The sequence below is a fragment of the Sorex araneus genome, chromosome 1 (genome assembly GCF_027595985.1).
Source record: "Sorex araneus isolate mSorAra2 chromosome 1, mSorAra2.pri, whole genome shotgun sequence".
NCBI lineage: Eukaryota > Metazoa > Chordata > Mammalia > Eulipotyphla > Soricidae > Sorex > Sorex araneus.
Genome location: NC_073302.1, coordinates 315,840,733 through 315,858,786, shown reverse-complemented (window position 1 = coordinate 315,858,786; position 18,054 = coordinate 315,840,733). Strand labels below are relative to the sequence as shown.

The 18,054-nt window shown below is 36.5% G+C and overlaps 1 pseudogene; it reads left to right on the top strand.

The window, feature by feature from the left end:
* LOC129402259 (uncharacterized) overlaps positions 1-14,646 on the top strand; it is a 133,371-nt pseudogene extending 118,725 nt beyond the window's left edge.
* Positions 14,647-18,054: the final 3,408 nt, after the last annotated feature.

Genomic DNA, 18,054 nt, shown 5'->3' with positions numbered 1-18,054 from the left:
TAAAGTGCTTGCCTTGCATATGGACAACTCTATTTCAATCCTAAGCACCCCTTAGAGTCTCCTGAGCACTATCAGGAATGGCCTCTGAACTCAGAGCTAAGAATAAGCCCTGAGCAGAGGTGGGTGTGGGCTAAAAACCCAAATTGAAAACAAAACAAAACAAAACAATAAATCAAGAAAAATAAAAATATCAAATCCCTAACAGTTTTACTAGAAAATTTTACCAACTCTTTAAGGAATTGGTAAAATTTCTTCTAAGAAAATAGCAAAGGATGAAAACGTTTCCAAATCATCTTGTGAAGTTGATACTCTCAAGCCAAAACCATACAAAGTGAATTACACCAAACAAAAAACCCTTCAGATAAATATAATGCATTAACTTACATGCAAAAACTCCCAAAAAATACCGCTTATGAATTTTATTTGCAGAATACTATTACTTTGCATGAAGACACCATAGTTAGTTAACCCTTTCCTCTCTCCATGTATATTTGAGTAGTTCCTAGATTACATTACAAAAGTTATGCAAACTTATGCATATGCATTTATATTACCGAATTTTTATTTCTCTTGGATAAAAGTTGAGGAGTTAAAAGGCTGGTATGTCCTGGAAATAGTCAAGTTTGAAATGTATCATCAGTCTCCCAATGTATTTGCATTATTTTAGTTGCTGTATGTCATTAACAATACATGATATGATCCACATTTTAATTTTATATATTTAAAAAACTATGTAGTAGTATTGCACAGCACTTGGAAGTTTTATTTCTATAACAATTAATGATTTTACTATTTTTTATACTCTGATTTGCTACCTTAAGACTTAAGTATTTTCGTTTGATTCAGCATGACTGTCTTTTAAAGATTACAAAAATCATGCTTTCTCTTTTATCAATGCATTCTTTTTTTCTTTTTTGTATGTCTTTAAATAAAAAAATCAATGATTCAATTTGCATCTAGTACATCTAGTACTGATTTACGTAGCATTTTTGTTTTCTTATTTATATTTTACTTATTGTTTCATGGATTATTATACATCTTTTTAATGTATCAAACTCTCGAAGTGGCACCTCTTCATATAGATACATTTTAAAATAGTACTCTCAGTACTTTTAAATATGCTTTAAACTATTTTAATAGTCAGAACTTTTGTTCAGACAAATGGCATAAACTACACAGTTAATTGTTATACTGTCACCAATAAGTGGTATAAGAAAAAAATCTTACATAATAACACCTGAAATATTTATTGACATCTAGTATTTTTAACTTCATAAATTCATTTTTCTATTTAGTATCATTTTTCCTTCAACATTATAATATTTTATTGATTATATGCATGCTCATGATGAATTATTTCAACTTTCCCATATCTATATGAACTGTACACATATATGTTTATATACATATATCTTTTTAATTAAAAAGTGTTCAAGGTATGATCTCTATGTTGTTTTTTGTTGTTCTGTAAGTATTTTAGAGATGTTGGCCCATTATTTTATATCCACATTAATTTATTTATAAAATTAAACATACTATCATCCTTATCATTGTTAATATGTTTATATCGTCTATTTCCTCCTTTCCTACTACTTTTAAGTTTGATGTATTACTACCACGTATGGACAATTTGATGTTAATATAATTTTTTTTCATAAATTTGTCACTTGAAATTTTGTGAGCCTCTTGTGCTTGCTTATTAGATAGTTTTCAAGTAATTTGGAAGGAATTAGCCATTATTTCTTCAAATACTTGTGAAATATGCTTTTCTGAGAACTTCAATTAATTCATAGAGCCAAGATATACTTCCAAATTCTCTCTTAACTGCCTGGCAAGCTACCGAGAGTATCCTGCCCACACAGCAGAGCCTGGCAAGCTACCTGTAGTGTATTTGATATGCCAAAAACAGTAACAATAAGTCTCACAATGGAGACGTTACTGGTGTCCACTCTAGCAAATTAATGAACAATGGGACGACAGTGCTACAGTGCATGCTGCGCTTTATATAGACCTCCTTGATTTTTGTTCAAGCTCATTAATATACTCTTGTGATGATATACTAAAAATTCTACCCAGTTTTTTTAAATTTAATTTTATTCTTACAAGTTTGTTCACAATAATTTATTACATTCAATATTCCAACACAAATTCCACTACCCTTATACCTTCCCACCACCATAATTTGAATTTTTCCACCCCGACTCTCAGACTCTCAAATTCTGCCCCCCAACCAGGACCTAAATAATTTTTTGGTATTACTCATTATGAATAATCTGCTAAAAAATGATCCAAAAATTTTTCCTTAGAGGAAAGTATGTGAAGATTGTTGCCTCGCACCTTGGAGTCATTAAAACCTTGTATAAGAGATCACTAACATGTTGATAAAGGTTAAGCCTTGTGTGCTTTATATATATATATATTTTTTTAATCGAGATTGGTTACCTTCTACTTTACACCCCATCAAATGTGATGTGCTACTCTTGATACATCACTGGCATTTTCTAGATTTAGTAGAATTGATTTTCATTCATTTTATCACATGAATTGTATTTTATTGTGTTTTTATATTGTTTATGGGGTCAGATGGGGTGGTGAAATGGGGTTCACTTTTCGCTCTGTACTCAAGGGTCACTCTTTGTGGTAATCAAGGGACAATATGCAGTGCCAGAGATGAAATGGGGATCAACTGTGTGCAAGGCATGCTGAACTATCTCTTTGGCCCCATCTAATAAAGTTTTAATATAAAGCCAGTGAGAGAAAAAATAAACAGCTAGCCTTATGTTTATTACCAAGAATAAAAATGTATGTACTGTCTATATTGGGCCTCTGTCCAATAAGCAAATCATATCAAACTTGAAAATTATAGATTAGATTGTTCTCAAGAATTTTGGCTTGATTTCCTTAATACTTTTGCTTCCCAACGTGAAAATAAAGATACAGAAATTGTATTGGCAGCTTTGGACCAGTTTCATCTCTTTACTAACTCCTGATGTTACAATGAATTTTTTATGTCAGTGTAAGAGCAAAATGAGTGATATGTATTTTCCTGCTTGCCATGTTTTCAAATGCATAGATTTTATCTTATAAGATAATTTATCCAAACACACGAATAAAGTGTTCTTTTTTTATCCAAACACACAAAGAAGTGATTAAGAGGAAAAAGAACCTCTGGCTCTGGGCACATCTTTTCTACTCCTCCATTCTTCCTGCACTAATATATGCCTCAGAGACCTGGGCCCTATGAAAACAAGATGAGAACGCTATTTGGGTATCCCAAAGAGGAAACAAAAGAGCTATGCTTGGAGTATCACATTTCACTCAAGTGAGAGGAAGAAATCCGGAGGGAGTTCCAACCTCCATCGATGATCAAGAATCAGGGACGTTGTCTTCTTGCCAAGGCGTCAAAAATCAGATGGGCTGGACACATGTGATTTAGAGATGACCACTGGACTAGAGCTGTTACCGACTGGATCCCACAGGATGTCAAAAGACCATGTGGCCGCCCACCTACAAGATGGTTAGACTTCTTCGTCAAAACCCTGAACAAATGGTTTGAGGCTTTTCGTGTTCCTGGAGCAAGCAGATACCATTGGACTACACCAGCATGCGATAGTGACGAATGAAGACATTACTGGTGCCCACTTGAGCAAGGTGAAGATCAACGGGATGACAAGTGATACATGAATAAAACAAAGGGAAAAAAATCTGTGATTTTACATAAGGTAATAGCACCCTGGTAAATGATAAAGAATAGTAACTGCATGAAATTTAAATATTTCAGGGAAATAATTTTTGCATGTGATCTCTAATTCAGGGAAACAATAATTATAACCTGGATGATCAATTTCAGTAAAAGATTTTGCTTTAAGCATAATAGTCAAAGAAGGTATCTAGAGACTTCATTCTGAGCCAGATTGGTATTAAATTACTCAAATAGAAACAAGGGTTTTATTAATCTCTCAGTATCCCTAGTTACATTCCTATTTCCCAAACCTAGAGAAAAAGTAAAATATTGAAAATTCAAGAAATTCTCAAGTCTGAAGCTCATTCTTTTGAATACAAGAGGATTCCAAATTTCTAATCATCCTAAATCTTCTGTGATAACGGATTATATTCCTTATGCTTTATTGAGATATTTATTTTTTGCAATAATCTATGATGCTTCACTTATTGTCTCAGTTAAGCTAACTATGTGTAAATTTTAATAAATTTAGCAGATGGATTCTTTATTTTGGTGGCATAATATACTTGTTTCTAATTTCCATATTTTTAAAGTAATTGTGAAATTACAAAGTTATTTATGATCAGGTTTCAGGTATATAATGTTTTAACATTCTTCTTTTCACCAGGTCCACTTTTCTCCACCAATGTTGCCCCCTTCCATTTACTTCTCAACCTGCCTTTATGAAAGGAATTTACACACACACACACACACACACACACACACACACACACACACACACACACACATACAGTTTCTACAATGTGATTTAGTTCTGTGGCTGGTAGGGTGTCATACACGATACCATGCCATCTTTCAGCTTTTCATCTCTACCTCCTGATTCCTGTCGAATGCATCCCTCCATCATAGACGTCGCCTACTCCCTGTCCTATCTCCCAGCCCCACAAGTGGCATGTTTCTTACTAAGTACCAATTCTCAGCATTCCCATAAAATTTATTGCCTAACAAAGGAAATACTTATGGTAATAAGAGTCCAGTCTATGTCAACACATCTAGCAAACACTCAAGAAGGAAAAACAAAAGGCAGAATGATTCTGTATGAGATGTTTCACATGGGCCAGAGAGATAGTACAGCAGCTAGGGCTCATACCCTGTAGGTAGCTGACCTGGTTTAATTCTTGGTACCATATGGTCAATAAAGCATGTCACACTACAACGCTAGAGCACCCACAAGCACCAACAGGCTGGTTATGGTAATCTCCAGCACCCCAGGGCTAAACAGCACCATAACATTAGGCCCTTGCATTCAGTCACTAGCCTCATTGACCAAGAATCCCTGAGAAAGGTACCTGGGCATCTTGAAAATCACTTGCAACTCCTTTCCTCAAAATGGTATTTATACAGATGCATGTTAACAAGACAAGTCTAAAGTAGTAAAATCACTTTCACTCACATTCCAATAGCCAGAACTCAATCAAATTTATACAAAGCCAAATGTAGAATAGCGTTTGCTCAGCAGAGAAGGAAGTAACTTGATAAACAGGTAGCAGTACTGACTACTAGATTCATTTGACATGCAAAGTCTTAACAACATTTAACAAGGACAACATTTAACTACTTTTAATCAACAAAGCACTATATAGATACTATGGTATAGAAATATATTTTTTTAATATTTGAAATTTAAAGTTAAAGATACCCAGATTTAAATGCTAGCTCTTCAATTGACTTGCTAAATAATTTTAAGGAATAATACTCTCACAGTGATTCAATTTCACATTTGTGAAATGGAAATTATGATACCTATTCTGAGGTGAGTTATATACTCTCAAAATGTTCATGTTAAAGTCCTAATACCCACTAGATTATTATATGAATATATTTGTCACTAGGTTCTCCAACGATGTCACTTAAGTAAAATAAGGTCATTTTAATTAAAATAAATTATAATAAACAGGTTGAAGAAGTCCATGTGAAGGCTGAAAGATGGTAGTCTGCACACAAAGGAAAAAGACTAATCTTCAGTCAAACCTGCCAACAAATTGATCAGTAATTCCTAGCCTTCAGAACTATAAGAAAACAAATTTTTGTCATTTAACCTACCCATTCTGAGGGACTAGTTACAGCTTCCTACAAAGTCATGAAGTGCCAAATTCCAAATATGCTTTTTATAGTAACATTTATTAAACTCCCAAGGAAATTGTTCTCTATATGGAGCTAATAATTGAAAGATATATGACATTTTTTTTTAGTTTTGTATTTTATTGTATCACCGTGAGATAGTTAAAAGCTTTCATGTTTGGGTTACAATCACACAATGATCAAACAACCATCCCTCCACCAGTGCACATTCCCCACCACCAATATTCCCAGTATACTCCCCCTTTCCCATTCTCCCCCTGCCCCCATGGCAGACAATATTCACCATTCTCTCTATTTTTGGGCATTATGGCTTGCAACACAGACACTGAGAGGTCATCATGTTTGGTCCATTATCTACTTTCTGCACACATCTTCCATCCCGAATGATTCCTCCAGCCATCATTTTCTTACTGATCCCTTCTCTATTCCATCTGCCTTCTCCCCTTCGCTCATAAAGCAGGCTTCCAGCTATGGGTCAATCCTCCTGGCCCTTGTATCTACTGTCCATGTGTGAGGATGCCATTAATGTTTATTGAAAATTCTGTGATTGGCTTGAAAAATGTCTAATAGTGAAAAACTGTTAAAATATAAAAATAAATAACCATACTCTTAGAACAAAATAATAAAATCTCCAATGATATATAACACTGAAGACAATTATTTTTAAAGATAATTTAAAAGGTAATAATATCAGTGTTTAAAATGGAACTCATACAAATGCCAAGGACCTCTTTGACATAAACTAACTGAACACTCCTCTGGCACCCCAAGGGCTCTGTTATAAGAAAAGAACTACTTAGGCCGCAGACAAGGTACAACTATAGAACAGAGAACCAAAGTCAATTATTTTGTTTCATTTAATCAGATAAGGGAGGATACAAAAGTACTGTTTTCCATCAATTACTTGTAACCAGTGAGCAGACAGGCTCAAATCCAGTCCCTAAAGCAATTAGGAGAGGCCAGGAACAAGAAAATGTCCTGGAGGGCAACAGGGGATAAGCTTTTGGAAGTATTGAATAAGACCTGTATCACTGAAGTCTTTATCACAGGCAGCTGCTATTGTGAAGGAGACATGAAAGCCAGGAAACTTGCCTTCTCAACAGGACACCCTTTTTTGTATCGTGTATTTTATTCAGTCATCTGTGAAGAGGCAATTCTCACATTTATCACTGTAAAGGAACATGGGTCTTATACCTGTGACTACTATTCTCTATCAGTGTCACACAGATGATACCTAGATACCTTCATTTTACTGAAGAAAGAAGTCAGAGAGAATTACATTTCCTATTCATGTAAATGACTTGAACAGGGCCACGCAGCTGGTAACTGGCATAGTTAAGGTACAAATTCAAGCCAGAGGGTTTTTTTTTTTTTTTTTTTTTACTAAGCAACACTTACTTTAAGGCAGAGAGCAGCATGATAATGCAGTTTGCAAACTGATTTTCTTACTTCAAAAAAAAAAGGAGAACATATATATATAAAGGACATACAAGATATATATGTATATATATATATATCCTTGAATAGAATAATATGAAGCAATATGGGTCTATGATTATCACTGGTTTTGAAGTATATATTAAAAAATAATGGATCAAATTAAATAGGAGCTATTGAGAAATTTATTAGAAAATAGTGAATCCAACGTTAATATTTACATTTTGGGATGCTAGACCTGGCAGTGCTCAGGCCTTACACGTGGCTCAGGGTTCACTCTTGGCAGTGTATGGCAGGAGCAGGCAGAGGGGCAGTGCCATTTGAGGTTCCAGGACTGAACCAGAATTGGCCACATGTCAGCAAGTGTCTTGCAATTAGTACTATCTCTCTGACCATTACATTTTATATAAATTGTACTAGGTAAATGATTATCTGATTCTCACAAAAATGTAATATGGCAAATTTGGACATATCTAGAATGTCCTTATCTAGGATAAGGTATGTTGGGGAAAGGCAATTCCTTATTCTTTCATATTCACTAGGGTGATAACTATTCCTACCCCAGATTTGGGAGTCACAGGTTGCAAAGTCTTGTGTATTGATCAATGACTTGGCACATTTTCCTTAACTCTGCAGACTGGTAATAAAAAAACAAAAATAGTCAATCGGCCAGATTGTTATACAATACTTTAACCAATTTTTTTCAAATTCTCATAAATAACAATTTTATTAGACTAGTATAATAGACTGTGGAAAAACATCTGATACAAAATATGCTGCATGGATGCAACAGTTATAAATAGTGTGTACTGAACACTTTTCATTCTGTTTTGTGTTTAAAATGGCTTCCTGTTCCATATAGTTTCTTGTTCTACATAGTGAGAAGTGGCTCTTACACTTAGCAATGAGAGAAAGAGAGTGAGAGAAACAGAGATTGCAGTGTCTTAGTGACATTTTTTTTCCACCACATTCTCATAAACTGGGACTGCTCAGGTTTTCCCCAAACTCAACGATAATGTTTTAAGCGGCAGCGGCCTTTCTCTAACATCTTTCTGAAAAAGCCATATGATGTCTCTTTCATGATATACTAAAGGAACAGTTAGAGTTGGAAGAAAGCAGCTTGATTCAGAATCTTTCAGATAGGTTAAACAGAAATAAAGCATTTGCAACTTAAAAAAAACATAGTGTTAGACTTGAGCTAACCAGAAGCTCACCAAAAGCACAGTTAAATCACTTAAAAAATAAAACACCAGCTTAAAAGAAATAATTCCTTGTAATTTTAAGTCTTAATCAAGTTAATGCACAAAGCAGTAATTTTTTTTAGTTTTATTACTAAAGTTGCCCTACTGTTGAGCAATCAAAAATTTCCACCAAATATTCTCAGTAGTAATTTTAATTATGTCCATTTAATTCATTAAGCCTCTACCTTTCACCCTCCATTGGTTTTTCTCTATCTTGTTCTCATACCATTAGAACCAGATTTAATTTCTGTAAGTGACTTTTATTTCCAGTGAAGCCATTGAGTATAGTAAAATGCAGCTGCAGCTTATCCTCAAATACTTTCTTAAATATTGTTAACTAAAGTTAGTATTTTATTGAGACTTTAGTAGTCACTACTTAATGCTCCTTTTCTTCCATGGAAACCAATCCAGGATATTATATTTAGTGGTAACATATTCTTTTTTTAAACTTTTTTAATAGTGAATCACTGTGAGGTACAGTCACAGACTTACAAACTTTCGTGCTTGCATTTCAGTCATACAGTGGTCGAGTGCCCATCCCTCCACCAGTGTCCATTTTCCACCACCAATGGTCCCAGCATCCTTCCCACCTCCTCTACTCTGTCCTTCCCCCACCCAACCCCACCTCTGTGGGAGATGTGGGCTGAAGGTAGTATGTTCTTGGTGTCTTTAGCACAATAATACTTTCCTAGATATTTGTTTGTTTTGATGACTTCACAATCAATAGTTGAGGAGTACCAGCCAGTTTATACATTGTTTGATTTTTTGGTTTTTTTTGCAAGATGAGTTTGGGGTTGAAGAGGCTCTCCCAATCAGGGTTCAGATGGTCATCTGAACTATTAGTTCAAAACACAAGCTCGTCTTAATTTCTGTATTACCTTTCAGCTTCGAGTCAGTAATTTTTAAGATGATCCTCAATTAAAAGTTTGTCATTATACTGAAGATACTGATTTTCTCACATTATACTGGGATTATAGATTTGGGAAAAAAATCAATGGAGGAATTGCCCTGTTCATCACATTCAATCAAAGGCACAGGTTATCACCATGGCATCTCTGTGGATGTATCTGTGTCTGGCTGTCTCCTGCCTTGAAACTCAGGTTCAGTCTTTGTCTTTTCATCAAGCCCTTATGTTAGCACAGAATTATGGACATTTATTTTGTCTTTTGACTGTAACCCTAACCTCCGTTACTTTGTTACTAACATTTTTGTTACAGATATTCACATCCGGAGCTCTTTAGTTTGACTTCTGTGTTTCTAAAATATACCCTTTCAAAGTGTTGGAGTTCTGTTCTGTTCTTTCTATCTTTCTTTCTCACATCTTTCTTGCACATGTATGACATGTGTGACATGTACATGTTTTAATATTATTTTCTAGAATCAACCATTAGAATAAATCTAAAGAGCCCTGATTTATTTTCATTGAAAATATTAATACTGATGTTTAAGTCCCTCTCTTAACAAAATCTGCATTTTAGTGGAATACTGATTAAGAATTACCACCCAAAAATGCCGCTATGCAGAAATATTGATGATGAAGCATATTTTCCCTTTCTTCAGACATAACTTTTCTTAGTTAAATAGCACCAACTTATTAAGTGCTAATCCTCCATCTGAAAATTACTCTTAATGAAAATTTAAGTAAGATGACAGCTCTTTGTTGTTTGATCAGTGGAAAAAGAAACACTATATTTGGTAGCCTTTTCTGAAGAATTTAAAATTATATTTCTGCTTTATGAATTATCATGTCTTTGTCCTCATAGTTAAAAAGGTCCCAAGGGAAATAATGGAGGGATATTGATGCTTTGGTAGAAAGTATGGCACAGTAATATGCATTTAGAAGAGGGATAAAATTGTTCCCCTAAAATATACAGCATTATAAATCAAAATTTAAAAATTAATACTTGAACAGTACCTTCAAGATGTTATTCTTTAAGGTAAACAGTTTTCTCTAAGTTCAGAAACCTATGCAAAAATAGAAGATGTTTTAATATTTTTACCTTATTTCATTACATCTCTTTGCAAAAAGCATATGGTATTTTCAATAACTATTATTTTAAATAAATTCATTGCATCTTTTTTTTTAAGTTTAAATTAAGTAAGGGATGTAGCTCAGTGCATACCTCCCTGCTCTAGATTTTATCCTTGGAGTAATAAACCAGTGGATTAATGAATGATTATAGTGAAAATTAAAATATTATAACCTTCTTTAACCATTCCAGATAAAGCATGATGTCTAAATTTTAAACATATATAAGTAGAATAAAACGTATTTAAAATCAGATGATCTACCTAACTTTTTTGTGACTGTAATCTACAAAGTAAGTTACTGTCAAAAAATAATTATTTATCTTTTATGCTTCTATTCCCTTCTTGGTATCTCTAACTTGCTTTCTTGTAAGATATTTAGTGTATAATTTTTGGCCAATGCCTTCAAGTTAAAAAATATTGCATTGCCGTTGTCATGGAATTTAGTGAAACTAAGCTGCAGCTTATTCTGAAACTTTTTTTCACATTATTATTAACCATTCTGATGAATAATTGCCATTATTCTGTAATATTCTTCATACTATTTAAACAAACATATTGAACAAGGCACCTCATTATTTTTGTTAAACTACTGAGTTTCCTGGAATTATATGTTTCACGTTTCTCATGTTTCCTATAAACCATTTGTTTATTTCAACTTGCTTCTCAAACTAAAAAATGTGCACATTTTTGTTGCTAAGTAAAATGGCATTTTTCCCAAGATTTTTAACATGATAATAGTGCTCTGAATTATGATTCAAAATGTTCCTATCTTTTCATCTTTGTGTTTATTTTCATTATATTATTATCAAATTTCTATTACTTCTTAAATTCTTCCTTTCATTGGGCAAAAAAGATCACCTTTTCTGTCAGGTAGGATTTTTCTTAGTATCACTGGTATCACTTGTCATCCCATTGCTCATTGATTTGCTCGAGCGGGTGCCAGTAACATCTCCATTAGTCCCTGTCGTGTGCTAGTGTAGCCCAGTGGCATCTGCTCACTCCAGGAACACGAAGAGCATCAAACCATTTGTTTGTTTGTTTGTTTGTTTGTTTTGGAGCATCAAATCATTCTTTCAGGGTCTTGACCATCTCATAGGTGGGTGACCACACGTTCTTTTGATGTCCTGTGGAATCCAGTCAGCAACAGTTCTAGTCCAGTGGTCATCTACAAATTGAATTATGTGTCCGGCCCATCTTATTTTCAGTGCCTTGGCAAACGAGACAGCATCCCTGATTCTCGATCATGGACAGAGGTTGGAACTCCGGATTACTTCTCTCACTTGAATGAAACGTGATATTCTAAGCATAGCTCTTTCAAATAACCTTTGGGAGACACGAATAGCGTTCTCATCCTGCTTTCGTAGGGCCCAGGTCTCTGAAGCGAATTTTAGTGCAGGAAGAACAGTGGAGTCAAAAAGATGTGCCCGGAGCAGAGGTTCTTCATCCTCTCAACAATTTCTTCGACGCTCAGGTGCCAGGTTGTTCATCATGTTTTCTCAGTATAAAAGTTAGAAAATCTGATTAAACTGAATTATAGGCAAATAAAGTTTGATTAAAAATTAATATAGAATCACTTTTATGCGTTATATAGTGTTTCAATCTCCCCTTTCGGGGCCTCCATCTCCGTGTCTGGCTCCCACAGGTCCTGCTCGGAGAACAGCGCCCGCATCTGCTCAGAGCTCAGGACGGTGATCTGGATTTGGCCCTCCGTGGCCATGGCCGCAGCGGCAGGCTTCAGGGCACGTGGACACTTCCAGCCACGGCTAGGAAGGCACCAGGAGGCCGGCTCCTCCCAGGCACTCACAGGCACTATGCTATAGGGAAACTCTTTTATTTATTTATTTTTTGAATTTTTTCTCTTTTTTTAAATTTATTCTTTTATTGAATCACCATGTGGAAAATTACAAAGATTTAAGGTTTAAGTCTCAGTTAAACAATGCTTGAACACCCATCCCTTCACCAGTGCACATATTTTACCATCAAGAATCACAGTATACCTCCCCCCACCCCCCACCCCGCATGTGTAACTGGCAAATTTCACTTTACTTTCACTTTACTTTGATTACATTCAATATTTCAACAAAAAACTCACTATTATTGATTTGGAGTTTCTCCCCCCTAAAGTCGACCTGCTGAAAAGAAAGCATTTGGTAATTTGTTTTCCATTGCTGAGAATGAAGAGATATGAGGTCGAGAGGCCACGCTAGCAGCCGCACGGTTTTGATTTTCTGTATTTTAGTATTTTAGTAACTAAGCTCCTACAGCTGGTCATGGAGGTGTAACACAGGTGTCTCGTCTTCAGGAGCCCCCCATTCCGTGGAGTCTGGGGCAGTCCCAGGGCCTAAGTCAAAGGTCAGACCTCCTCGCTCCATGCGATACCCAGGTCCACTGGCCTCCATGGCCACACTGCGTTGACCCTGAGGATGCAGGGGGGCTCCGACATCCCGATGGATCTATCACATCATCCAGAAAGGCAATGGAGAAAATTATTCACGACTTCTACTCGGATCTCTTTGACAGCCATGTCCACCTGCCCACATACCAAATTCCGCAGGATGGATATGTCATTCCCAACGTTCTCCCTTCTGAAATCTGACACGCCATTTCACTGGTAAAGACGCAAACAACACCTGGTCCAGACAAGGTCAGACCCGAACACATGAAGAATCTGCCGACAGTACTCATCAGTACACTGACCCGACTCTTCATACACTACCTGTCTGAATGCAAGGTTCCGTCCCAGTGGAAAACCAGTAGGACTGTTCTGTTGTACAAGAAGGGAGACATCCATGACATCGGCAACTATTGCCCAATCTGCCTGTTGTTTGTCCTCTACAAGTTGTTCACTCGTGTCATCCTGAATAGAATAGGCAGAACACTAGACGAAGGACAACCATGCAAGCAAGCGGGGTTCTGAAGAGGATTCAGCACGATCGACCATATCCACACAGTGACCAAACTCATTGAAGTTTTGCAAGAGTTCAAGATGCCGCTCTGTCTAACGTTCATCAACTTAAAGAAGGCCTTCGATTCTGTTGAGACTAAGGCGGTCATCGAAGCCCTGGCCAAACAGGGCGTTCAAACTCAGTATATCAAAATCCTCTGAGAACTGTATTGTGGATTCACCACTAGGATCTCACCATTCTACAGGGAAGTGATCATTGATGTAAAGAGAGGGGTGCGGCAAGGTGATACCATTTCACCGAAACTCTTCAGTGCCACCCTGGAGAACACCATACGACGAGTGGAATGGGAAGGAATGGGAGTGAAGATAGACGGTCGGCAATTACACCACCTCTGCTTCACTGATGACATCATTCTCATTACAACGGACATTAGCCAAGCAGCACAAATGCTGGCCGACTTCGACCGCGAGTGTGGAAATGTCAGATTGCAGCTGAATCTCAACAAGACGATGTTCATGAAAAACGAACTGGTCCCTGAAGCTCCATTTGCTCTCAATGGAATGAACATCTCTGAATGGAGCAGCTATGTGGACCTGGGTCGAGAAATCAACATGAGGAATGACTTGGTGCCAGAACTGCGCAGGAAGAAGAGAGCAGCGGAGAATGCTTTCAAGAGTGTCAAAGAGGTGGTTAAGAGGACAAGAACCTCCAACTCCGGGCACATCTTTTTGATTCCACCGTTCTTCCTGCACTAACATATGCCTCAGCGACCTGGGCCCTATGCAAGTAGGAGGAAAATGCTATTATGGTATCCCAAAGAGGAATTGAAAGAGCTATGCTGGGAATATCATGTCTCACTCAAGTGAGAGAAGGAATCCGGAGTTCTGACCTCCGTCGACGGTCAAAAATCGGGGATGCTGTCTCGTTTGCCAAGGCATCAAAAATCAGATGGGCCAGTCATGTAATGCGATTCAGAGACGCCCCTTGGACTAGAGCTGTTACAGACTGGATTCCACGGGACATCAGAAGACCTTGTTTCCGCCCTCCAAGTAGATGGTCTGATTTCTTCATCAAATCTCTGAATGAACGATTTGAGGCTCTTTCTGTTCCTGGAGTGAGCAGATATCATTGGGCTTGCAACAGGGACAAATGGAGATGTTACTGGCGCCCACTCGAGCAAATCAAAGATCAACGGGACTACAAGTGATATAAGTGTTTCAAATCACACCCACCATTTTGCAAACACAAAATTACCTATGGGAGACCCTGAGTTCCTGCCCACTCCTCCGGCTACTTATGTAGCCCCTTAACAGCCATGATCCCAGAGGCACACAAACCAATCTCAAAGCCCAGTAACTTTTGGCAGAAATCCCTCCAGACTTAATTACTAAAGTATCAGAATTCCAAAATTGAGTGACATTACATGCTCTTCATAGTCAGGAATAGAAAACAAATTATCTAATGATGTCTTTTCAGCAGGTCTGATTGTTGGAGAAAAATTCCAAATAATAACGGTGGGTCTATTAATAGTCGAACATAATCAAATTAGAGAGAGAGTAAAGTGGAAATCATATGCCACAAAGGCAGGGGGAGGGGTGGGATGGGGGGTATACTGGGGTTCTTGGTGGTGGAAAATGTGCACTGGTGAAGGGATGGGTGTTTGATCATTGTATGACTGAGACTTAAACCTGAAAGCTTTGTAAATGTTTTCACAGTGACTCAATAAACTAAAAAAAAAAAATCTATGATAGTAGAGAGATAGTGTAGTGTGTAGCACATTTACCTTGCACATGACCAACCCAAGTTTGAATCCCAGCACCTTCTACAATCTCTGGAGCCTTCAGAAGTGATACTGAGCACAGAGCCAGGAGTAATTCCAAAGCACTAGATGTGACACAAAAGCAAACAAAGAAAATGAATATTTTAATAATTCCCTTATTTTCAACTATTTAAGACACAGGCTCTGGAATTTTGGTTCTGCCTGTGCAATTCTGTCACTATGGGCAAGTTTCATCATGTGAAACTAGTCATTCAACATTGGCTTCTTCTGCTGTCATTTAGTTGCTTTTGAACTATAATTTATCTTAAAAAAGAATTTCTTCTAGTAACTTATCAAGATACTTGGCTTTTCTACCATGTTAACATTTTATGTTATCTTGTATTAGTATTAATTTCATTAAGCTTCAGTTTTTGCTGCTTTACTATTCAACACTGAAATGTATAAAAGGAGAAAGTATAGGCAAAGTTAATATATGATGTTGGCATGTACCATGAGAAAGGCATAATTTCATTTTTTATACACTCTAAGATGTTCATTTACCATTGAGTTTTCTTGGATTAAGTAAAATAAATTAGGAATTTTTTCACTGTCTTTCTGCCTGCACTTTAGATTTCCAGAGAATTGATTTGGATGTTGCATAACCACCTTAAGAATAGCTATATATTTTATAACTAAAATATGTCTCTTATTTATTCCTTACTTCATATATATATGTATATATATATATATATATATATATATATATCCAATACACTTAAATGTTACTGTGACTTACATAATGCTTCTCTGCTGACCTGAACTCAACTTTCATGAAATACAAATTGTATTCATGCAATGGAAATTAAATTGATATTTGATAGCACATTCTTATTTGCTAGATTTATCTATATTTGCATTTATTATATATTGTCATTGTCTATATTAGGCTCAATTGTTCTTTCTACTTACATCTCCAACTCCGATTTATACTACTTACCTACAATAAAATAAAAACTTGGGTTTGATGCCCACACTGCATATGTTCTCCTGAGTACCACCAAGAGCAAACCCTGAGCACAAAGCTAAGAGGAGTAAGCCCTGCTGGTTGTGGCCAAAAAAAAAATACATAAAAAAAGAGAAAAACTTTCTTATCGAAACAGGTGAACAACAGATGTACAAAAAAACAGATGTTCAAATTAACTCTGTGGAACCAATATTGAGAGTAAGCCTCCTTCCACTAATCTTGTGGAAGAAAAATTAAAAATATTTTATTAGGAATACTATTTTATAATAAGAGAGTGTTATTTTGTTATTAGGATGCTTTTAGATATAAATCAAAATGATCACTGAGTTATGAAAATCACTGATAATGAGTCTAGAGATTCTGTTTCAGATAAAATTAACATTATACATATTCTAGAACTAATATTTCAAGTAAAAAAGGTTTACTTTTCATAGAGTATGTTGACAATGGCAGCCGAAGACCTCCAGAACCCAGCCATTGCCACTCTCAAGGCCCCTCTCCACATGTTCGGATGAGCCTGACGCATGAAGGAACCGGTAGAGAAACCCAGTGTGTGGGTCCAGGGGCTGAGATATCCAAGCCTGCTCGATTGGGACTGGGCCTCTTCTGCCCAGATCCCCCATTTTCTAGTAGCTAGGCAATCACACCCAGAAAGTGCCCCCATCGCTGTGTAATCCAATCAACAGCCAACATCCTCGACATCTTATAGCCTAGTTCTCCCTCTCTGAGAACCTGACAAGTACTGAGAGTTTTTCTGTCTGCACAGGAGAGCCTGGCAAGCTCCCTGTGGCATATTCATATTCCAAATACAGTAACAATGATGGGTCTCATTCTCCTTACCCTGAAAGAGCCTCTAATGTGGCACCGTTGGAAAGGATGAATAAAGAGAGGCTGCTAAAATCTCAGGACTAGGACAAACGAATATGTTACTGGGCCTGCTCGAGCAAATTGAGGATCAACAGGTGATAGTGATGTTGACAATACTTATTGGTCTCTCTAATCAAATTTTAACACCACAAGACATGTTACTAAATGCTGCAACAGCCTGAGATTAACAAAGCACTATTTTCACTTACAAAACTAAACGCAATTTACACATACATGTACATATAAGTAGATAATATACTGAAAAAATTTTTAAAAATAATATTACATCAGAAAGTGTAGACTTCTGGTATCATATATTTATTTAATAAGACAACTACTTTTCAGTATAAATAAGTAAACATTGTTTCCTTCTCCTCCTCCTCCTCCTCCTCTTCCTCTTCCTCCTCCTTCCTATTCTTCTTCCTCTTCTTCCTCTTCTTCTTCCTCTTCCTCTTCTTCCTCTTCTTCTTCCTCTTCCTCTTCCTCTTCCTCTTCTTCTTCTTCTTCTTCTTCTTCTTCTTCTTCTTCTTCTTCTTCTTCTTCTTCTTCTTCTTCTTCTTCTTCCCTTTTGGGTCACACCCGGTGATGCACAGGGGTTACTCAGGAATTACTTCTGGCAGCACTCAGGGACCATATGGATACTGGGAACCAAACCCCAATTGGCCGTGTGCAAGGCAAATGTCCTACGCATGTACTATAGCTCCAGCCCCACATTGTTTCTTTAATAGTCACTTTTTGATGAATTAGTAGTATAAACTGGTAACACCGTGACTGAATAAGTGGACTGTACTGATGGCAAAATTATTGTACAGCCCAAAATATATCCATGCACATTTTAGGGACTCCCTATCCCATCATTTCTAAAAAACTTGCAAAACAATTTTAATTTTATATTAACAAGTAGCTACTTATAAATAATGCTGATTTTTTAAAAAGAAAGTACAAAATGTTATTTGGTGAATTGA